We start from the raw sequence: 16,192 nt of genomic DNA, 5'->3' as shown, positions 1-16,192 counted from the left end.
CAGCCCTGAGCTGTAAGAAGAGGGTGATAAAATATAATATAATAAATAAACAAACAAACAAATAGTTTAAAATCAGCCTACACATTCTGTCAAATCTTGATTACCTCATCAGCTCACATGACAGATAGTCCAGGGCTTGGTATGCATCAGAATGAAATGACTAAGGAAAATGTGTGCAAAGATCTACGTGATAACAGCAGAGGTCTGCTCCAGTCTTACAATACAGCAGAGGTTTTCAAGCTGTATTATGGGCACCACCAGCCTGACACAGGATTTCTATAACAATTTGTTCATTCCCAATGATAAATATAATAACAAACAGCCTGTAAACATATACATTTCCTTCTCAGAAAAAGCATGGTGGGACCCAGGGTCTCTGACAGAACAGTTGCTGGAATGTTAGATACCAAAGGCTGAGGACCATGTTTAAAGCATCACAACAAAAATACTGTTCTATGCAGAAACAAATGTTAAAACTCATCTATAATAAAATAACTTTCCAAGATAGTGGCAGTCTTGAATACAAACCTCAGCAATGCAACGCGAGGAATTTCCCTGTAGGTAATAACCCTGTTTAGTCGGTAGCTCATCTATACTCCATGTCTGATCTGTATAGCTGTCATGCTCCTCCATGATGCATTTAACCGACATGGTTACAGGAGGAAGGTTAAGACTGGCTGACGGAGGGATGGAAGACATATCAGTGGCAGAGACTATAATAGTATATCGCAGCCTGGGATTTGGCAATTCAAACGTAAACCTTGTTTGTGCACCTGCAAAACCAGGAGATATGGCTAAATTTATTTTGACACATTAGCATTACAAATCACTACAGAAATAGCCACCTATCTTCTGCTTCATGGGTCAAAGCTACCTGTTCTCTCTCTGCAAGTGATGCTCAAGCTGCTCAGTTAAACTGCCTGGGTGTGGAGGGAATTTTTCATTCCAAACCCCAACCAAATTTTCACCAAGATTCATACGTGGCAAAGATATAGTGGTTAAACTTTAGCAAATGTAGACCACAGTGAACATGATGGAAATTCTGAGAACTATTCATATGCCTTCATGGCTGTTCTTTTTAAAAAAAAATAGCTGCTGACATGTATGGCGAAGGAATTTTTAATATTATAATATACAGTTATAGTAAAAGGTTTTCAAAATTACAAAGAATGGGAGTCCTGCCCTCTTACATTGTCCAAAGAAAGCCACTAGTATTAGTTCTTGCATTAAACAAGATGTCTAATATGATGTTCCTCAGAGATGGAACCATAACCATGAGGAATCCATATTTCTTTACTCATATGCAAAAACATAAAAAGCACCCGACAGGATTTAGGAGGGTTTCCCATTAAACTGGCCCATTCCCCGAGACCTGGCACATTATGAATTGTTTTTGCTGTCCTCTCAAGTTTCTAAAGAAATTCCCTAGCAATATTGGAGTGCTGTTGTTAGGAAATGACAACAGCCTAAATGCTGTAAATCAAAATTTTGTCATGAGTTGCTCTGGACTGTAACCATAAGCCGCATTTCAAACCGCAATAATTATTGACTGATAGTTACATTATAAATATTTGAGAATAATTTAAATTTTGCACTTTATTCTCATTTAATTTTTTAAAAATATTAACTAAAATATTTCAAAACCTGTGCCTTTTCCTGTCTCCTCCAAGCATCCTTGTCATGTCACACACAGAGCTCAGAGAAGGGAGTGGAATCTTTTAATGATGACATGATCATCCTTTCCTTTCCTTTCCATCCCCTATCCTTTCCTCTTCACCTCTTTAATAATTGAGGGAGGGATGGGATTTTTAGCCGGCATGTTAGTAGATTGATGTTTTAATGGGGATTTTAATGGGGTTAGTTGTTGTGACCCACCTTGAGCCTGTCGGGAAAGGCGGGAAATAAATCTAAAAATACTAAAACTAATACTACTACTAATACTACTACTAATAATAATAATTTGTGATATTCCCTAAATATAGATCTATGAAGCTCATTGGAACAGTTACCTGTCCTTCCATGGCTTCTCATTCTTCCCATCTTGTACTCTGCTTTTAAGGATGGCAAGAGGGCTGCTCCAATAGCAATTCCATCAGTCATGGCACTGAATTTAAGAACAATGGGCTTCTTCTCCAAGCCCTCAGGCAACTGCGGAAATTCACTGGTCTCAATAGGCGTCTGGTTTACGCTTGTAGGCATGTTTTCTGCAGGTAATGTCGTTGCAGTGTCTTCTTTTGTAGGCTGCGGTCTGTTTATATTACAAAGAAACACAAATTATTAGACACACAATAGACATTGGGTCCCAGCTGCCTGATTAGAATACATAATATAGGCATGACCATGCAAATTTACAGGAAATCTCCCAATGACAACCTAAGTAGAGTCAAATACTTACGCTGTCAATGGCTGTCTGATGAGGTCAGAGATCTGTTTTGAAAGATGATGAGAACTCCGGACCGTCATGCTGTGAAGGGCAGCTGGATGTTGAGGAATGTTGATACTGAGAGCATCAACTTTGAATACTGCAGCATTATTTGTTTTCAGCCCTCTTGGGGCCCTGGAAAAAGCCTGTGATTTGGCAATGCTGCATTTCACCACCGTTCGAAGATGGAGGACATCACCACATTGTGGACCACCATCTGATTTCTAAATGATAATAAATAGCAAGATTAATAATTCAGAAAACCTTGATGTCTCCGTTATCTTTATGGTCTGGCTCTTCTCTGAGGAATTCTGCAGATATTTGATCATTCTTGCCCTTTGAACATTTCCAAGATATCGGGGCTTCCTGAAATTCTTCTAGAACTACGTATTCCAATTACTAACTCCCTCACATTAACTAAAAATTATTGTTTGAAAACCCCTCTTGTCATTCAGATATGCCCATTGAATACAAGAAGGAGCAATTCTGCATTGACCGATCTATGGGGTTACAGTTACAGTTGACATGTTAACGTTCAATGATTACTGCTGTTATTGTTACTATTGGTTGTTACTTAGCCATTTCTATCACCTCGACTACAGTCTCTATTATTGTTTTCATTGTGTTCATGTTCTTGTGTTATGTAAACTGCCCTGAGCTGTAAGAAGAGGGTGGTAAAATATAATTAATAAATAAACAAACAAACAAATAGTTTAAAATCACTCTACACATTCTGTCCAATCTTGATTACCTCATCAGCTCACATGAAATATAGTCCAGGGCTTGGTATGCATGAGAATGAAATATCTAAGGATAATGTGTACAAAGATCTACATGATAACAGCAGAGGTCTGCTCCACTCTTACAATACAGCAGAGGATTTCAAGCTGTATTATGTGCACCACCAGCCTGACACAGGATCTCTATAACTATTAATTTGTTCATTCCCAATGATTAATATAATAACAAACAGCCTGTAAACATATACATTTCCTTCTCAGGAAAAGCATGGTGGGACCCAGGTTCTCTGACAGAACAGTTGCTGGAATGTTAGATACAAAAGGCTGAGGACCATGTTTATAGCATCACAACAAAAATACTGTTCTATGCAGAAACAAATGTTAAAACTCATGCATAATAAAATAACTTTCCAAGATAGTGTCAATCTTGAATACAAACCTCAGCAACGCAACGCGAGGAATTTCCCTGTAGATAATAACCCTGTTTAGTCGGTATCTCATCTATACTCCATGTCTGATCTGTATAGCTGTCATGCTCCTCCATGATGCATTTAACCGACATGGTTACAGGAGGAAGGTTAAGACTGGCTGACGGAGGGATGGAAGACATATCAGTTGCAGAGACTTTAAAAGTACATCGCAGCCTGTGATCTGACAATTCAAATGTAAACCTTTTTAGTGCACCTGCAAAACCAGGAGATATGGCTAAATTTAGTATCATACATTAGCAATACAAACCACTACAGAAATATTTATTTTTAATTATTATATTTATATACCGCCCTCCCCGGGGGCTCAGGGCGGTTTACATAATAACACAAGAACATTACATGGAACAGTCTTATAAAACATTTGGGTAACGGTGCAATAATAACATAATTGTAAACATATAACATTATAATTGTGTAACCAATAAACAATACAACGTTGCAACATACAAACAGGTCCAGAGTGTATAGGTGGTGTTCTGCGGGGGGCGGGAAGCAGGGGCCCTTTGTTTGCTGTTGGTTATATATATCTGGTCTCAACCAAATGCCTGGCGGAAGAGCTCCTCCTTGCAGGCCCTGCGGAAATGTTTAAGCTCCGTCAGGGCCCTGATCTTGCCCAGGAGCTCATTCCACCAGGTGGGGGCCAGGACAGAGAAGGCTCTGGCCCTGGTTGAGGCCAGGGAGACCTCTTTAGGGTCAGGGATCACCAGCTGGTTGGTGGTGGCGGAGTGTAGGGCTCTTTGGGGGGCATAGGCAGGGAGGCGGTCCCTCAGGTACACTGGGCCCTGACCACATATGACCTTGAAGGTAATTACCAGAACCTTTAGTCTGATCCAAAATTCAACTGGCAACCACTGCAGTTGATGGAGAATGGGCCGGATGTGGGATCTCCACGGTGTTGCAGTGATGATCCTGGCCGCTGCATTTTGAACCAGCTGTAGCTTCTGGGTCAAGACTAAGGGCAGGCCTGTGTAGAGCAAGTAACAAAAGTCCAGTCTAGAGGTGACCGTCGCATGGATCACTGTGGCTAGGTTTTCTGGGGCCAGGTAGGGCGCTAGTAGCTTGGCTTGGTGGAGGTGGTAGAATGCCAGCCGCGCTACTTTTGTGATCTGGGCTTCCATTGTGAGGACACTTCCAAGTGTCCAGAATCACGCCTAGGTTCCTGGTACAGTGAGCCATAGAGTGCTGCACACCATCCAGGATAGGCAGGCGCGCTTCCTCACAAGGGCCCCTGTAGCCACCTATCTTCTGCTCCATGGGTCAAAGCTACCTGTTCTCTCTCTGCAAGTGATGCTCAAGCTACTCAGTTAAACTGCCTCTGTGTGGAGGGAATGTTTCATCCCAAACCCCAATCAAATTTTCACCAAGATTCATATGTGGGGCAAAGATATAGTGGTTAAACTTTAGCAAATGTAGACCACAGTGAACATGTTGGAAATTCTGAGAACTAATCATATGCCTTCATGGCTGTTCTTTTTTCTTAAAATTGCTGCTGAGATGTATGGCAAAGGAATTTTTAATATTATAATATACACTTATAGCAAAAGGTTTTCAAAATTACAAAAAATGGGAGTCCTGCCCTCCTACATTCTCCAAAGAAAGCCACTAGTAGTAGTTCTTGCATTGAACAAGATGTCTAATATGATGTTCCTCAGAGATGGAACCATAACCATGAGGAATCCATATTTCTTTACTCATAAGCAAAAACATAAAAAGCACCCGACAGGATTTAGGAAGGTTTCCCATTAAACTGGCCCATTCCCCGAGACCTGGCACATTATGAATTGTTTTTGCTGTCCTCTCAAGTGTCTAAAGAAATTCCCTAGCAATATTGGAGTGCTGTTGTTAGGAAATGACAACAGCCAAAATGCTGTACGTGAAAATTTTCTCATGAGTTGCTCTGGACTGTAACCATAAGCCGCATTTCAAACTGCAATAATTATTGACTGATAGTTACGTTATAAATATTTGAGAATAATTTAAATTTTGCACTTCATTCTCATCTAATTTTTTAAAAATCTTAACTAAAATATTTCAAAACCTGTGCCTTTTCCTGTCTCCTCCAAGCATCCCTGTCATGTCACACACAGAGCTCAGAGAAGGGAGTCGTCAAAGGAAAGCCGTGGAAAAACTGACTGGAAGCATCAGTGCTTTTGAATGTACCCATTGCAAGTAGAATTGTTATGTGATATATTACAAGTGGAATCTTTTAATGATGCCATGATATTTGTGATATTCCCTAAATAGAGATCCATGAAGCTCATTGGAACAGTTACCTGTCCTTCCATGGCTTCTAATTCTTCCCATCTTGTACTCTGCTTTTAAGGATGGCAAGAGGGATGCTCCAGTAGCAATTCCATCAATCCTGGCACTGAATTTAAGAAGAATGGGCTTCTTCTCCAAGCCCTCAGGCAACTGCGGAAATGCACTGGTTTGAATAGGCGTCTGGTTTACGCTTGTAGGTGTTTTTTCTGCAGGTAATGGTGTTGCAGTGTCTTCTTTTGTAGGCTGTGGTCTGTTTATATGACAAAGAAACACAAACTATTAGACACACAATAGACATTGGGTCCCAGCTGCCTGATTATAATACATAATATAAATTTACAGGAAATCTCCCAATGGCCACCTATGTCGAGTCAAATACTTACACTGTCAATGGCTGTCTGATGAGGTCAGAGATCTGTTTTGAAAGCTGATGAGAACTCTGCACCGTAATGCTGTGAAGGGTAGCTGGATGTTGAGGAATGTTGATACTGAGAGCACCAACATTGAATATTGCAGCATTATTTGTTTTCAGCCCTCTTTGGGCACTGTGAAGAGCCTGTGATTTGGCAATGCTGGATTTCACCACTGTTCGAAGACGGTGGACATCACCACATTGCGGACCACCATCTGATTTCTAAATGATAATAAATAGCAAGATTAATAATTCAGAAAACCTTGATGTCTCCGTTATCTTTATGGTCTGGCTCTTCTCGGAGGAATTCTGCAGATATTTGATCATTCTAGCCCTTTGAACATTTCTAAGATACCGGGGCTTCCTGAAATTCTTCTAGAACTACGTATTCAAATTACTAACTCCCTCACATTAACTGAAAATTATTGTTTGAAAACCCCTCTTCTCATTCAGATATACCCATTAAATACAAGAAGGAGCAATTCTGAATTGACCGATCTATGGGGTTACAGTTACAGTTGATATGTTAACGTTCAATGATAACTGCTGTTATTGTTACTATTGGTTGTTGCTTAGCCATTTCTATCACCTACTGTCTCTATTATTGTTTTTATTTTGTTCATGTTCTTGTGTTATGTAAACTGCCCTGAGCTGTAAGAAGAGGGCGGTAAAACAAACAAACAAACAAACAAACAAACAAACAAATAGTTTGAAATCACCCTACACATTCTGTCAAATCTTGATTACCTGATCAGCTCACATGAAATATAGTCAAGGGATTGGTATGCATGAGAATGAAATGCCTAAGGAAAATGTGTGCAAAGATCTACGTGATAACAGCAGAGGTATGCTCCAGTCTTACAATACAGCAGAGGTTTACAAGCTGTATTATGTGCACCACCAGCCTGACACAGGATTTCTATAACTATTAATTTGTTCATTCCCAATGATAAATATAATAACAAACAGCCTGTAAACATATACATTTCCTTCTCAGAAAAAGCATGGTGGGACCCAGGTTCTCTGACAGAACAGTTGCTGGAATGTTAGATACAAAAGGCTGAGGACCATGTTTATAGCATCACAACAAAAATACTGTTCTATGCAGAAACAAATGTTAAAACTCACGTATAATAAAATAACTTTCCAAGATAGTGGCAGTCTTGAATACAAACCTCAGCAATGCAACGCGAGGAATTTCCCTGTAGATAATAACCCTGTTTAGTCGGTATCTCATCTATACTCCACGTCTGATCTGTATAGCTGTCATGCTCCTCCATGATGCATTTAACCGACATGGTTACAGGAGGAAGGTTAAGACTGGCTGACGGAGGGATGGAAGACATATCAGTTGCAGAGACTTTAAAAGTACATCGCAGCCTGTGATTTGGCAATTCAAATGTAAACCTTGTTTGTGCACCTGCAAAACCAGGAGATATGGCTAAATTTAGTATCATACATTAGCAATACAAATAACTACAGAAATAGCCACCTATCTTCTGCTTCATGGGTCAAAGCTACCTGTTCTCTCTCTGCAAGTGATGCTCAAGCTGCTCAGTTAAACTGCCTGGGTGTGGAGGGAATTTTTCATCCCAAACCCCAACAAAATTTTCACCAAGATTCATACGTGGCAAAGATATAGTGCTTAAACTTTAGCAAATGTAGACCACAGTGAACATGTTGGAAATTCTGAGAACTATTCATATGCCTTCATGGCTGTTCTTTTTTTAAAAAAATGCTGCTGACATGTATGGCGAAGGGATTTTTAATATTATAATATACAGTTACAGTAAAATGTTTTCAAAATTACAATGAATGGGAGTCCTGCCCTCCTACATTCTCCAAAGAAAGCCACTAGTATTAGTTCTTGCATTAAACAAGATGTCTAATATGATGTTCCTCAGAGATGGAACCATAACCAGGAGGAATCCACATTTCTTTACTCATAAGCAAAAACATAAAAAGCACCCAACAGGATTTAGGAAGGTTTCCCATTAAACTGGCCCATTCCCCGAGACCTGGCACATTATGAATTGTTTTTGCTGTCCTCTCAAGTTTCTAAAGAAATTCCCTAGCAATATTGGAGTGCTGTTGTTAGGAAATGACAACAGCCAAAATGCTGTACGTGAAAATTTTGTCATGAGTTGCTCTGGACTGTAACCATCAGCCGCATTTCAAACTGCAATAATTATTGACTGATAGTTACATTATAAATATTTGAGAATAATTTAAATTTTGTACTTTATTCTCATTTAATTTTTAAGGAACTAATATGTAATGTTTTACAAATTCAGCATGCAATTTTACAGCAATTTTACAGTTTCAGTTCCTTAAAAGCATCAATGCTTTTGAATGTCCCCATTACAAGTAGAATTATTATGAGATATATTACAAGTGGAATCTTTTAATGATGCCATGATATTTGTGATATTCCCTAAATAGAGATCTATGAAGCTCATTGGAACAGTTACCTGTCCTTCCATGGCTTCTCATTCTTCCCATCTTGTACTCTGCTTTTAAGGATGGCAAGAGGGCTGCTCCAATAGGAATTCCATCAGTCCTGGCACTGAATTTAAGAAGAATGGGCTTCTTTTCCAAGCCCTCAGGCAACTGTGGAAATTCATTGGTTTCAATAGGCATCTGGTTTACGCTTGTAGGCATCTTTTCTGCAGGTAATGGTGTTGCAGTGTCTTCTTTTGTAGGCTCCGGTCTGTTTATATTACAAAGAAACACAAATTATTAGACACACAATAGACATTGGGTCCCAGTTGCCTGATTATAATCCATAATATAGGCATGACCATGCAAATTTACAGGAAATCTCCCAATGGCAACCTATGTCGAGTCAAATACTTACACTGTCGATGGCTGTCTGATGCGGTCAGAGATCTGTTTTGAAAGCTGATGAGAACTCGGCATCGTCATGCTGTGAAGGGTAGCCGGATGTTGAGGAATGTTGATACTGAGAGCACCGACTTTGAAGACTGCAGCATTATTTGTTTTCAGCCCTCTTTGGGCTCTGGAAAGAGCCTGTGATTTGGCAATGCTGCATTTCACCACCGTTCTAAGACGGTGGACATCACTACATTGTGGACCACCATCTGATTTCTAAATGATAATAAATAGCAAGATTAATAATTCAGAAAACCTTGATGTCTCGGTTATCTTTATGGTCTGGCTCTTCTTTGAGGAATTCTGCAGATATTTGATCATTCTAACCCTTTGAACGTTTCCAAGATACCTGTTCTTCCTGAAATTCTTCTAGAACTACGTATTCCAATTACTAACTCCCTCACATTAACTAAAAATCATTGTTTGAAAACCCCTCTTCTCATTCAGATATGCCCATTAAATACAAGAAGGAGCAATTCTGCATTGACCGATCTATGGGGTTACAGTTACAGTTTACATGTTAACGTTCAATGATTACTGCTGTTATTGTTACTATTGGTTGTTGCTTAGCCATTTCGATCACCTCGATTACTGTCTCTATTACTGTTTGTATTTTGTTCATGTTCTTGTGTTATGTAAACTGCTCTGAGCTGTAAGAAGAGGGTGGTAAAATATAATAAATAAATTATCAACCAACCAAACAAACAGTTTAAAATCACCCTACACATTCTGTCCTATCTTGATTACCTGATCAGCTCACATGAAATACAGTCAAGGGCTTGGTATGCATCTGAAGGAAATGCCTAAGGATAATGTGTGCAAAGATCTACGTGATAACAGCAGAGGTATGCTCCAGTCTTACAATACAACAGAGGTTTTCAAGCTGTATTATGGGCACCACCAGCCTGACACAGGATTTCTATACCTATTAATTTGTTCATTCCCAAGGATAAATATAAAAACAAACAGCCTGTAAACATATACATTTCCTTCTCAGAAAAAGCATGGTGGGACCCAGGTTCTCTGACAGAACAGTTGCTGGAATGTTAGATACAAAAGGCTGAGGACCATGTTTATAGCATCACAACAAAAATACTGTTCTATGCAGAAACAAATGTTAAAACTCATGTATAACAAAATAACTTTCCAAGATAGTGGCAGCCTTGAATACAAACCTCAGCAATGCAACGCGAGGAATTTCCCTGTAGATAATAACCCTGTTTAGTCGATAGCTCATCTGTACTCCATGTCTGATCTGTATAGCTGTCATGCTCCTCCATGATGCATTTAACCGACATGGTTACAGGAGGAAGGTTAAGACTGGCTGACGGAGGGATGGAAGACATATCAGTTGCAGAGACTTTAAAAGTACATGGCAGCCTTTGATTTGGCAAGTCAAATGTAAACCTTTTTTGTGCACCTGCAAAACCAGGAGATATGGCTAAATTTAGTATCATACATTAGCAATACAAATAACTACAGAAATAGGCACCTATCTTCTGTTTCTTGGGTCAAAGCTACCTGTGCTCTCTCTGCAAGTGATGCTCAAGCTGCTCAGTTAAACTGCCTGTGTGTGGAGGGAATGTTTCATCCCAATCCCCAACCAAATTTTCAGCAAGATTCATACGTGGCAAAGATATAGTGGTTAAACTTTAGCAAATGTAGACCACAGTGAACATGTTGGAAAGTCTGAGAACTATTCATACGCCTTCATGGCTGTTCTTTTTTTAAAAAATTGCTGCTGACATGTATGGCAAATGGATTTTTAATATTATAATATACACTTGTATTAAAGGTTTTCAAAATTACAAAAAAATGGGAGTCCTGCTCTCCTACATTCTCCAAAGAAAGTCACTAGTATTAGTTCTTGCATTAAGGTAAAAGGTAAAGGTAAAGGTATCCCCTGTGCAAGCACCAGGTCATGTCTGACCCTTGGGGTGACGCCCTCTAGCGTTTTCATGGCAGACTCAATACGGGGTGGTTTGCCAGTGCCTTCCCCAGTCATTACTGTTTACCCCCCAGCAAGCTGGGTACTCATTTTAACGACCTCAGAAGGATGGAAGGCTGAGTCAACCCTGAGGTGGCTGCTGGGATTGAACTCCCAGCCTCATGGCGGCAGCCTTACCACTCTGCGCCACAAGAGGATCTTTCTTTCATTGAACAAGATGTCTAATATGATGTTCCTCAGAGATGGAACCATAACCATGAGGAATCCATATTTCTTTACTCATAAGCAAAAACATAAAAAGCACCCAACAGGATTTAGGAAGGTTTCCCATTAAACTGGCCCATAACCCCAGACCTGGCACATTATGAATTGCCTTTGCTGTCCTCTCAAGTTTCTAAAGAAATTCCCTAGCAATATTGGAGTGCTGTTGTTAGGAAAAGGCAACAGCCAAAATGCTGCACGTGAAAATTTTCTCATGAGTTGCTCTGGACTGTAACCATCAGCCGCATTTCAAACTGCAATAATTATTGACTGATAGTTGCATTATAAATATTTGATAATAATTTCAATTTTGCACTTCATTCTCATCTAATTTTTTAAAAATCTTAACTAAAATATTTCAAATCCTGTGCCTTTTGCTGTTTCCTCCAAGCATCCCTGTCATGTCACACATAGAGCTCAGAGAAGGGAGTCGTCAAAGGAAAGCCGTGGAAAAACTGACTGGAAGCATCAGTGCTTTTGAATGCACCCATTACAAGTAGAATTGTTATGTGATATATTACAAGTGGAATCTTTTAATGGTGCTATGATATTTGTGATATTCCCTAAATAGAGATCCATGAAGCTCATTGGAACAGTTACCTGTCCTTCCGTGGCTTCTCATTCTTCCCATCTTGTACTCTGATTTTAAGGATGGCAAGAGGGATGCTCCAACAACAATTCCATCAGTCCTGGCACTGAATTTAAGAAGAACGGGCTTCTTCTCCAAGCCCTCAGGCAACTGCGGAAATTCACTGGTCTCAGTAGGCGTCTGATTTACGCTTGTGGGAGCCTTTTCTCCAGGTAATGGCATTGCTGTGTCTCCTTTTGTAGGCTGCGGTCTGTTTATTTTACAAAGAAACACAAATTATTAGACACAAAATAGACATTTGGTCCCAGCTGCCTGATTATAATACATAATATAGGCATGACCCTGCAAATTTACAGGAAATCTCCCAATGGCCACCTATGTCGAGTCACATACTTACACTGTCGATGGCTGTCTGATGAGGTCAGAGATCTGTTTTGGAAGCTGATGAGAACTCCGGACCGTCATGCTGTGAAGGGCAGCTGGATGTTGAGGAATGTTGATACTGAGAGCACCAACTTTCAATACTGCAGCATTATTTGTTTTCAGCCCTCTTGGGGCACTCTGAAGAGCCTGTGATTTGGCAATGCTGCATTTCACCACCGTTCGAAGACGGTGCACATCACCACATTGCGGACCACCATCTGATTTCTAAATGATAATAAATAGCAAGATTAATAATTCAGAAAACCTTGATGGCTCCGTTATCTTTATGGTCTGGCTCTTCTCTGAGGAATTCTGCAGATATTTGATCATTCTAGCCCTTTGAACATCTCCAAGATACCGGGGCTTCCTGAAATTCTTCTAGAACTACGTATTCAAATTAATAACTCCCTCACATTAACTAAAAATCATTGTTTGAAAACCCCTCTTCTCATTCAGATATGCCCATTAAATACAAGAAGGAGTAATTCTGCATTGACCGATCTATGGGGTTACAGTTACAGTTGACATGTTAACGTTCAATGATTACTGCTGTTATTGTTACTATTGGTTGTTGCTTAGCCATTTCGATCACCTCGATTACTGTCTCTATTACTGTTTGTATTTTGTTCATGTTCTTGTGTTATGTAAACTGCTCTGAGCTGTAAGAAGAGGGTGGTAAAATATAATAAATAAATTATCAACCAACCAAACAAACAGTTTAAAATCACCCTACACATTCTGTCCTATCTTGATTACCTGATCAGCTCACATGAAATACAGTCAAGGGCTTGGTATGCATCTGAAGGAAATGCCTAAGGATAATGTGTGCAAAGATCTACGTGATAACAGCAGAGGTATGCTCCAGTCTTACAATACAACAGAGGTTTTCAAGCTGTATTATGGGCACCACCAGCCTGACACAGGATTTCTATACCTATTAATTTGTTCATTCCCAAGGATAAATATAAAAACAAACAGCCTGTAAACATATACATTTCCTTCTCAGAAAAAGCATGGTGGGACCCAGGTTCTCTGACAGAACAGTTGCTGGAATGTTAGATACAAAAGGCTGAGGACCATGTTTATAGCATCACAACAAAAATACTGTTCTATGCAGAAACAAATGTTAAAACTCATGTATAACAAAATAACTTTCCAAGATAGTGGCAGCCTTGAATACAAACCTCAGCAATGCAACGCGAGGAATTTCCCTGTAGATAATAACCCTGTTTAGTCGATAGCTCATCTGTACTCCATGTCTGATCTGTATAGCTGTCATGCTCCTCCATGATGCATTTAACCGACATGGTTACAGGAGGAAGGTTAAGACTGGCTGACGGAGGGATGGAAGACATATCAGTTGCAGAGACTTTAAAAGTACATGGCAGCCTTTGATTTGGCAAGTCAAATGTAAACCTTTTTTGTGCACCTGCAAAACCAGGAGATATGGCTAAATTTAGTATCATACATTAGCAATACAAATAACTACAGAAATAGGCACCTATCTTCTGTTTCTTGGGTCAAAGCTACCTGTGCTCTCTCTGCAAGTGATGCTCAAGCTGCTCAGTTAAACTGCCTGTGTGTGGAGGGAATGTTTCATCCCAATCCCCAACCAAATTTTCAGCAAGATTCATACGTGGCAAAGATATAGTGGTTAAACTTTAGCAAATGTAGACCACAGTGAACATGTTGGAAAGTCTGAGAACTATTCATACGCCTTCATGGCTGTTCTTTTTTTAAAAAATTGCTGCTGACATGTATGGCAAATGGATTTTTAATATTATAATATACACTTGTATTAAAGGTTTTCAAAATTACAAAAAAATGGGAGTCCTGCTCTCCTACATTCTCCAAAGAAAGTCACTAGTATTAGTTCTTGCATTAAGGTAAAAGGTAAAGGTAAAGGTATCCCCTGTGCAAGCACCAGGTCATGTCTGACCCTTGGGGTGACGCCCTCTAGCGTTTTCATGGCAGACTCAATACGGGGTGGTTTGCCAGTGCCTTCCCCAGTCATTACTGTTTACCCCCCAGCAAGCTGGGTACTCATTTTAACGACCTCAGAAGGATGGAAGGCTGAGTCAACCCTGAGGTGGCTGCTGGGATTGAACTCCCAGCCTCATGGCGGCAGCCTTACCACTCTGCGCCACAAGAGGATCTTTCTTTCATTGAACAAGATGTCTAATATGATGTTCCTCAGAGATGGAACCATAACCATGAGGAATCCATATTTCTTTACTCATAAGCAAAAACATAAAAAGCACCCAACAGGATTTAGGAAGGTTTCCCATTAAACTGGCCCATAACCCCAGACCTGGCACATTATGAATTGCCTTTGCTGTCCTCTCAAGTTTCTAAAGAAATTCCCTAGCAATATTGGAGTGCTGTTGTTAGGAAAAGGCAACAGCCAAAATGCTGCACGTGAAAATTTTCTCATGAGTTGCTCTGGACTGTAACCATCAGCCGCATTTCAAACTGCAATAATTATTGACTGATAGTTGCATTATAAATATTTGATAATAATTTCAATTTTGCACTTCATTCTCATCTAATTTTTTAAAAATCTTAACTAAAATATTTCAAATCCTGTGCCTTTTGCTGTTTCCTCCAAGCATCCCTGTCATGTCACACATAGAGCTCAGAGAAGGGAGTCGTCAAAGGAAAGCCGTGGAAAAACTGACTGGAAGCATCAGTGCTTTTGAATGCACCCATTACAAGTAGAATTGTTATGTGATATATTACAAGTGGAATCTTTTAATGGTGCTATGATATTTGTGATATTCCCTAAATAGAGATCCATGAAGCTCATTGGAACAGTTACCTGTCCTTCCGTGGCTTCTCATTCTTCCCATCTTGTACTCTGATTTTAAGGATGGCAAGAGGGATGCTCCAACAACAATTCCATCAGTCCTGGCACTGAATTTAAGAAGAACGGGCTTCTTCTCCAAGCCCTCAGGCAACTGCGGAAATTCACTGGTCTCAGTAGGCGTCTGATTTACGCTTGTGGGAGCCTTTTCTCCAGGTAATGGCATTGCTGTGTCTCCTTTTGTAGGCTGCGGTCTGTTTATTTTACAAAGAAACACAAATTATTAGACACAAAATAGACATTTGGTCCCAGCTGCCTGATTATAATACATAATATAGGCATGACCCTGCAAATTTACAGGAAATCTCCCAATGGCCACCTATGTCGAGTCACATACTTACACTGTCGATGGCTGTCTGATGAGGTCAGAGATCTGTTTTGGAAGCTGATGAGAACTCCGGACCGTCATGCTGTGAAGGGCAGCTGGATGTTGAGGAATGTTGATACTGAGAGCACCAACTTTCAATACTGCAGCATTATTTGTTTTCAGCCCTCTTGGGGCACTCTGAAGAGCCTGTGATTTGGCAATGCTGCATTTCACCACCGTTCGAAGACGGTGCACATCACCACATTGCGGACCACCATCTGATTTCTAAATGATAATAAATAGCAAGATTAATAATTCAGAAAACCTTGATGGCTCCGTTATCTTTATGGTCTGGCTCTTCTCTGAGGAATTCTGCAGATATTTGATCATTCTAGCCCTTTGAACATCTCCAAGATACCGGGGCTTCCTGAAATTCTTCTAGAACTACGTATTCAAATTAATAACTCCCTCACATTAACTAAAAATCATTGTTTGAAAACCCCTCTTCTCATTCAGATATGCCCATTAAATACAAGAAGGAGTAATTCTGCATTGACCGATCTATGGGGTTACAGTTACAGT

The sequence above is a fragment of the Paroedura picta genome, chromosome 7, assembly GCF_049243985.1.
Source record: "Paroedura picta isolate Pp20150507F chromosome 7, Ppicta_v3.0, whole genome shotgun sequence".
NCBI classification, from domain to species: Eukaryota; Metazoa; Chordata; class Lepidosauria; order Squamata; family Gekkonidae; genus Paroedura; species Paroedura picta.
Note: the sequence above shows the minus strand (reverse complement) of the source record.